Source organism: Sebastes fasciatus, chromosome 8, assembly GCF_043250625.1.
Source record: "Sebastes fasciatus isolate fSebFas1 chromosome 8, fSebFas1.pri, whole genome shotgun sequence".
NCBI lineage: Eukaryota > Metazoa > Chordata > Actinopteri > Perciformes > Sebastidae > Sebastes > Sebastes fasciatus.
The window spans coordinates 21,616,161-21,624,135 of NC_133802.1; the positions used below are offsets into that span (position 1 = coordinate 21,616,161).

Genomic DNA, 7,975 nt, shown 5'->3' on the forward strand with positions numbered 1-7,975 from the left:
ACGCCATGTAAATTCTGTCGCAGTCTGTCATTTGGGCTCTCTTGAAGGGCGAAAACTCCTCTTGATGCTCGAAACTGACAACATGAAGATGCCATAATATGAAAAGGAAAAGTCACTGTAAATAGGAGGAAACCAAGCATTCAACTTTTTACAAAGTCTAGCCAAGAAATAGTCCAACACATAATCAAGTGTAAGACTACAATTTGTCGTGTCTACACTTCCGTTACAGATTAAACAAAGAAGATATAATGTTTTAATTAGTGGACTTTATAGATTTGTTGCAGAAATGTCAGGGATCATCTATTAGCAATGTTGTGAAAGAAGTAAGAGATGAATTGTTGTCAGCTGCAATAAGGGTGCTTGGGTAGAGCTGGATGAACGAGTGAGTTTTGGGACGGTGGGCGTCAGTTCAAGTGAAGAGGCTAGGATGCTAAAGGAGTTTGAGTGAGAGAGCTGTAGGAGATGGAGAGAGACAGAAGACCACCAAAGAGGACCTCAAATTTGGATTAGAAGCACATGGCGAGATGTCCAGGCATTGCAACTTTTGTGTGTGAGGATCAGGGTTGGTGGGGAAGGTCAGACTTGCAGGAGACTCCCAAGGGAGGGCGGGTTTAGATATCTAATGCAGAAATTACAGGGGTGGCTGCTCATTTCCAGGTTCATACTTGTATTTCAGGTTTCTACTAGGTTTCTCAGATGTTTATGAGTTGTTAGCTGTTGCACCAACGAGAGACTTCCTCTCCAAACTTCTCAGATGGTTTCATCTCAATTATCTTTTGAGGCTTAAAGAGGTTGAGTTATCCAACATTTCCCCAAAAAAGAGAAGAATAGAGATTATTTAAAAAAATGTAAAGCAAATTTGTGTAACAGAACTTTTCTATTCTACCCCAACAATCACATTGTAACCCCTCATGTTTATCTTGGGACCCTTTGGAAGAGCCTGCTGACACCTGACTTGGGAATCACTGGACTTTACTACCTATAGTATATAAAATGGTTAAAATAGCGCCACCTCCACCAGCTACAACAGTCAAATGATGCCTATAATGCATCAGTATGTATCAATAATAATGTAATATATACTATTATATCAATTTTTCTGCAGGATGAGTACTTTTACTTAATATTATAGGCCTACATTTAACTGATATAATTATAATAATATATTTACTGTAGCAGCGTTTCTTTCATGTGATTAATTCGCAGTTCAATATAATTGTTCGTAATGTTTTTGTCATGAATACTTTCACGCAGAACACGAACATTACGCGCTGAAAAAGCGGCGCAACTTTTTTTCCAGCACAAGGCCGAGTTTTATGAGCTTTTGCACCGTGAATAAAGGCTTCAACCAATCATGTTGTGCAGAACGGGTTGAGTTGCACCATATTTAAGAAGCAACAACACGGAGGCTCCATAGTCCGAACCAGGACAGCAAACTTTATTACTCCTTTGGCAGCACAGACCAGATCCATTCCTTCTGTTCTTACCTTTCACAATAAAAGCCCAAGACATATAATATTCGCAGGAGAGTATTTTGTATTTCCCCCCCGGTGTGTAAAGGCTTTACTTTTAATGGAGTATTTCTACATTGCTACTTTTTCTTACAAAAAGGATCTGCGTATTTCTTCCACCACTGCAACAAGGCGAAAGAAGGCCTTAAACTCTCTGATCCTGAAAATCTAGCCAGGAGATGCTTCCAAGGTCTTAAAGCAGTCCAGAGTCTGATCTCAGCCTCGGTGTATCTCGGCGTGAGTTAGATCTCCAGAGACCACAAGAGGGCCCGTCCATCACAGTCGGAGATAGCAGAGTTTACTGAGAGCTGACATAAGGGCAACATTTCACTCTGACAGTCCAGGACAACCTGTGCCAAGGATATGCCAGCTTTTACTGGACTGCTTCAGTCGGCCACAACACAGCTATTGTTAAAATATGGCGTGAAATCTGGTGTTCTTCACCAAGAAAATGTTTTCATTTGGATGCCGACAGTCTCTTGCAGCTTTTTGACATGGGCTTGGCGATCACAAAGACTTTTATATGGAGCTGGTAAACTGGTGTCACTATTTGACGCAGGGCAGTTTGCAACAAAGGCTTTAGATGTGAACAAGTATGTTTGCGTACTGGTGGTATTACTCTGATATTACATGCTAATATCAATAACACAAAGGTTATTGAAGTGCTGTCCATTCCACCCAAGCTGAAATCAAGATAGCTCTTTTGTCCTGGGCTTAACATGGCAGGAAATTGAAGGCCAAAGATGAACTCACAGGGCTGCAGCCGAGTCTTTCAGACATGCCTGCTGGGCTCAGAGGAACACACAGGATGAGCTGCCTCTGACCTCAGTGACATTTAGACATGACCAGAACACAAGAAAATAGTAGAAATTACGGTAAACTTCAGTCTGTAATGAGGTGAAAAGTGTGATAGCCATAGAAATGAACTTCTCCGCTTCCTCTTAGTGATGTTGTCAACCGCTACACCGATTACACAATGATTACACACACTCAGACACCAGAGCACATGCTTCAAGTGTGTGTCAACAATCTCACCATCACCAGCAGACAATGATGACTGTTCGATCAATGTCACGATTTCATTGCACGGCCGTGTGTCACCGAGTGTACGCGGATTTGTTTGGACATTTGGGGTGTGGAGCTAGTCCGGTCAGTTGAGTATCTGTTTATGTCACATAAACTATCACTTACATCCTGTTGATGAACTCATCATAGCAGCCTTGTTTTGTACAGTAGCGTTCACATCATTTCAATGCTTGTTTTATTTGACCACAACCCAGACAGATTAATTTTATACTACCACATATGACAAAGAAAAGTATAAAATCCTCACATTGAAGAAGCTGGAACTAGAGAATATTTGACTTGCTAGCAGCATGGCTCCAGGGATGTTGGTAGGTCGACCACTTTGGCCACGACCGAAATATCTCAACAAGTATAAGATGGAGTGCCATGCAGAGCAGCTTCCATTGTCACGCTCACATGCATGAACATGCAATAAAAGGCACGCGCTAACACACACACAGAGGGAGAGTAACTTCATTCTCTGCTCAGGTAGACATTACTCCTCTATATCTTTACATAGCAAATAGTTGTTTGCTGCTATATTAATGCTCTGGATATCGTATAGAATACCTTTAATGATGGAATAATATATACATTTTAATTGAAAAATTAAAATTCCTCTAGCGTCACACTATGCAGGGACCCAAAAATAAAAAATATAATAAATGATGATATCCTCCGCAAAATATTTTGTGCTTATTCTTCCTGTTTTGTCCGAATACAGTATGTTGCCACAGACAGAACTATGAGTTACCCATTTGTTTTATAACTCTTTCTATTATTGACACCCCCCACTCTCACTCAGACATATTAGCAGAGGCCCAGCAGACAGGTATCCAGGGGGTTTTAAGAGTTTAATATGCAGTATAGAGGCTGTATATAGGTTGTTGTTACTATTTGTGCCAGGAGTACTAGTCCCTGTCTGAGCCCTTGATGTCTGCTGAGTTCACTAAGGTTGGTACTGGAGAGACTGGGACCGGTGGGGGTGACCACCATGCTGGAGTCCTACCTCCCAGTGTGTGTGTGTGTGTGTGTGTGTGTGTGTGAGAGAGAGAGAGTGTGTGTGTAGTACAGAATGCCTGGGACTAAACCACATTTGATTTTTATACGCTTGTGGCTAACAGGAGCCAGATGTAGCTGCCTCCAGGGAGCTTACCATCGAAACAGCCATTTATTTCTCTTTTTCACTCTCTTTAATGAGATGTGTGCATGCATACATACATACATACTTCTGTGTGTGTGTGTGTGTGTGTGTGTGTGTGTGTGTGTGTATATACGTTCAAATAAAAGCAGCCAATAAGCCACAACAGCATTTGCAATATTTCTCTATCCGGTAATAAAGCTGGTATGCTTGCAGGATGTGTCCTGATGAGATGACAGAGCATGAGAGTGAGGAGATCCCTGATTTCATCACGTAAAGATAAATCAGAAACGATAGATCAGAGCTCCTCTGAGGACTCTCTGTACGCTTAACCTGGCCCCTGAGAAACAAGAATACTCATGAAGTCTAATCGAGAGGTGAACTGAGCACACTCACACGAACACAGAGAAATAACAGGCACCTAGATAGTAATAACTAATAACGATATTAAATTACTGCACCACACTTTTCAGATTGTTCTCTTCTGAACATATACATAGATAGATGAGTGTTGAAAAAGAGAGCAGAGAGCAAAAGAGCAGCGATGGAGAAAGAAGGGAGAGTGTTAATTGAAAGCGAATGTGTCTGTGCTGGCTGCTGGTCAGAGATGGGCCGGGGTCCCAGTTGGCTTCCACTTCAAAGGCCATACCCGCCTGTCTTGAGCGCACCTGCAGCCGGTTAAACCCTGCTCTCATCACTCAGGGCGTGGGGGGACCTCTCCTACAACTTAGAGTCCTCACCACAAAGCCTTTTGCCAAAGGGCCGTAATGGTCCGCACTCAAGAGTTCAACTGAAAACACGAGGTAGCCCGTACGACTTTCACTACAGGACTGGATGTCAATCACACGGTGTGATCGCTCACAGAAGATTCACAGCAGGGTTCCTCCAGCCTCACACAGGGCTCATATAACCATCACAATATGGTCTGAACTGAAGGTTTCACGGACCTCCAAATATATAAAAATTAGTCACAGAGAGTGTATTTGTGTATTTGCTCTGTTCTTGTTATGTTTAATTACAAATTTGTAGAACTAAAAAAAAATAATTCATATGTTTCATTTCTTGTACCCAGACTAGGGCTGTCACAATGTCAGATTTTGGTAACACTTTAATTTACAAGTTTCATGGTAATTAGGTGATAATTAGCAATTAACCTATTTGAATTATTTTTGTAATTACTGCCAAATTACCCAAATATTTACCTCAAAATGTAACGAAAATTACTTTATTATAAACATTATTACCTCCTGATGAATCAGAGTCCAATATTCACTCTCCTTATAGCTCTGTTTTTGCTCTCTACCAACTCCTGAGGGAAATATCTGTCTCTTTAGCTGCTATACCGTAAATACTACACCATGGTCACCAGCTAATCTTTAACTTTGTCTGTCTGCGTTTGGTGCTGTGCAGGTGTTCAGTGGGTTTATCATATTTATTTTTGCTGAGAACAGCTGCCTGATCTGTGAGACTAAACCAAAACAGTAAAGTTGCAGGCCGTAAAAACCAAAACAATGAAAAGACGCTAATACGTGTAGCGATGAGAGGATCTGCAGAGTCGGATGATAATTATTTGTGGTAATTCTTGGGTTTGTGACTACGAGTGTCCCCTTTCAAGTCACACGTAATTTGATCCATTGTTGATAAAAAATATTGAAAAGCAGCTTTAAATGTATGGTTGGTAGTGCTGTTGAAATACATTTTTTGTTATATTTGTTGAAATTCTCTGTACATCCCGATAGCAATCGATAATTCAAAAGTTCTTACAAAAAAAGAAAAAAACATCCGGTATCTGTGGCTGACGCAAGACTGTAATAAACCCGTCCAATCATTCAATTCAGCCCGAATGAAATGATTGGACGGCCTGCCTGCCTACCTGCACACACTCTGCTATAGCTTGACAGCTGTGAGTACTAACAATAGCCATGTTCGTTGTTTATGTTCATAATGATAATTTTGTGGGAGTGGCTTTGGAGGGAGGCCTGAAGGATCGGACTGTCAGTGTTGCTGAATTTCTAGTCAGATTTAGGGACTTTTCTAGCTGCTTTCATTGGAAAAGAGTTGGCAACACTGGGCTTGGTTTTTTGGTTGGATCATTTTTAAAATCTAGTGTACTCTTGTTAGTTTCTCAGCATTACCGACCCTGCCTTTAAGGTTGAACCCAAAAATAAAGACTAAAAATAAATAATGACTCTGTCATTCAACTATTTTGAGTTTGAATAGGAAAAAATGCAGGCAAGAAAAACATTAAAACGGTCTTATTTAATTTTTACTGTTGTCAGTCAACAGTTTTTGACTGTGTGTTATTATGAGAGCATTTTGCTGACTGTAATGATTACAAGCAATCAAGCTGACAAAAATAACTCAAAATATTTGCTTGCATATGCACACACTCATAAACACAATTGCACACATACACAAGATCCTCACCCCTCATCTTAATCCTAAAATAAATGGTTAACCTTGTGGGGATCTGCTTTTTGACCCCAAATTAGAGCCTCCGACATAAGTAACATACCTGGCATGGACTAATTATAATGCTTTTATTACACTCGTCTCTCATCTTCAGCATAAATAAATGAAAAAGACAAGTTCCCACGATAAAAACATGAGTAGCTGTTTTTCTACCAATGATTTCAGTCTTGTTTTATAGGGTGACTCACTGCTTAGCCTGTGTAAAAAGTAGGAAAATCACTGTTTCAGAGTTCAATCGACTGATTCACACTATGTTACCTCAGCTAGCCACCATGTGACCAGCTGCCCATGACCCGTAGTGTACGTCACAGAGACAGTTTCCCACTAAAACAGGAAACCACTCAGCACAAACTCAGTTCCACTAAGAGGGAGCAAGGAGACACCGTGCTGTATAAATGACCAGCATCCATAAAGGTAAATTTCAATTTAATGGATTATTTTAAAACATTTAACTCTTTAAATGTCAAATTTAAATGTTGTAAGCGGAAAAGGGAATCAAAGCAGTCGGATTAAAATTTATCCCAGTCTATCCCATCTAATATGAATCATGGATGCCTGATTATTTCTGTCTGTGTGTCATTGTGCCGGTCTATGTATTGCCAGTGCCTGTTTTCTCCTGAGAAGTGTCTGATATGTGTTAAACGTTCGTCAAAGAGGCCGTGCTCCCCCGGATATCCCTTTGATGTCATCTGTATCTCTATGTGTGTGCATGCTCCCAATTTGTCCAACATGACGGCATCCCCCAGCGACCCAGTAAACATTCTATTATAGAGTTATCACCGTCACATCTACGGACACTTAGTGTGTTCACAGGAGCTATAAAATCTATTAATGACAGGCTACCCTGGGGATAAAGAAAGAAAGGGTCACAAGCATGCAGAGCTTAGCCCTGTAGAGGCCAACCATGACGGGGAGGCTACATACTGTAGCAGCAGTTATGGATGAGGTTTTTTTTGCATTTGCGCAAACACAAACTTTATCTCAATGTACATGCCTTTTGTTGCACCCTTTGCATCAGGAGAAAGTGGTTGACAACAGGCCGCCGACACCTTCTCTGAGAGCTAGCCAGACGCCTCAGATGCTTCTGGGGTTCCAGCGCCGCCGTGTTTGTTCAAGGCAGTTTGTCTCTGTCAGCAGATCTAAATTTACAGGACAATAAATTATCACAGATCTGGTTCTCTGGCTTGTGCGCACACTCATGCACACGCACATTGTGGCTCGTCTGTCCCTGGAGGACGGTGTATTTTTAGGGTATGTGTCGTATTCTGACCTTTCATTAGCTTTATAGATAATGCTACTAGATTCTCAGCTGATTATTATCCAAACAGCCACTCAGGCCTGGTCCTTTTATCCTCACGGCTACTTAACACGCAGAAATTATGACAGTATTAAATCCATCCACAATAAGTCATCCTGTAAGGATTCAAATATAATATTTAGAATGGAAAATGTCCTCATAAAAATGGCAGCATTGGTCATTGTGTTCAAACCAGTGGGCAACCTCCGGATCTGAAAAGTGAAGCCAATGCAGTAAACTTGCATTCTGTCTAATAGCCAGCAGGGGGCGACTCCTCCGGTTGCAAAAAGGAGTTTGATTGTATAGAAGTCTATGAGAAAATGAGCCTACTTCTCACTTGATTTATTACCTCAGTAAACATTGTAAACATGAGTTTATGGTCTCAATCGCTTAAGTATTCTTCAATACAGCATGATGTTCATTTAGTAAATTATGGTCCCATTTAGAGTCAAATAGACCATAAAGCAGGGTATGCTTTAGGGCGTGGCT

At 41.0% G+C, this 7,975-nt stretch overlaps 1 protein-coding gene across 1 annotated transcript in view; it reads left to right on the forward strand.

The window, feature by feature from the left end:
• Window positions 1–6,511: 6,511 nt before the first annotated feature.
• LOC141772841 (protein Wnt-2b) overlaps window positions 6,512–7,975 on the forward strand; it is a 19,060-nt gene continuing 17,596 nt past the window's right edge. The window contains exon 1 of the mRNA XM_074644278.1: window positions 6,512–6,603. The gene's annotated coding sequence lies outside the window, so the exon portion shown is untranslated. The remainder of the gene's footprint in view (window positions 6,604–7,975) is intronic.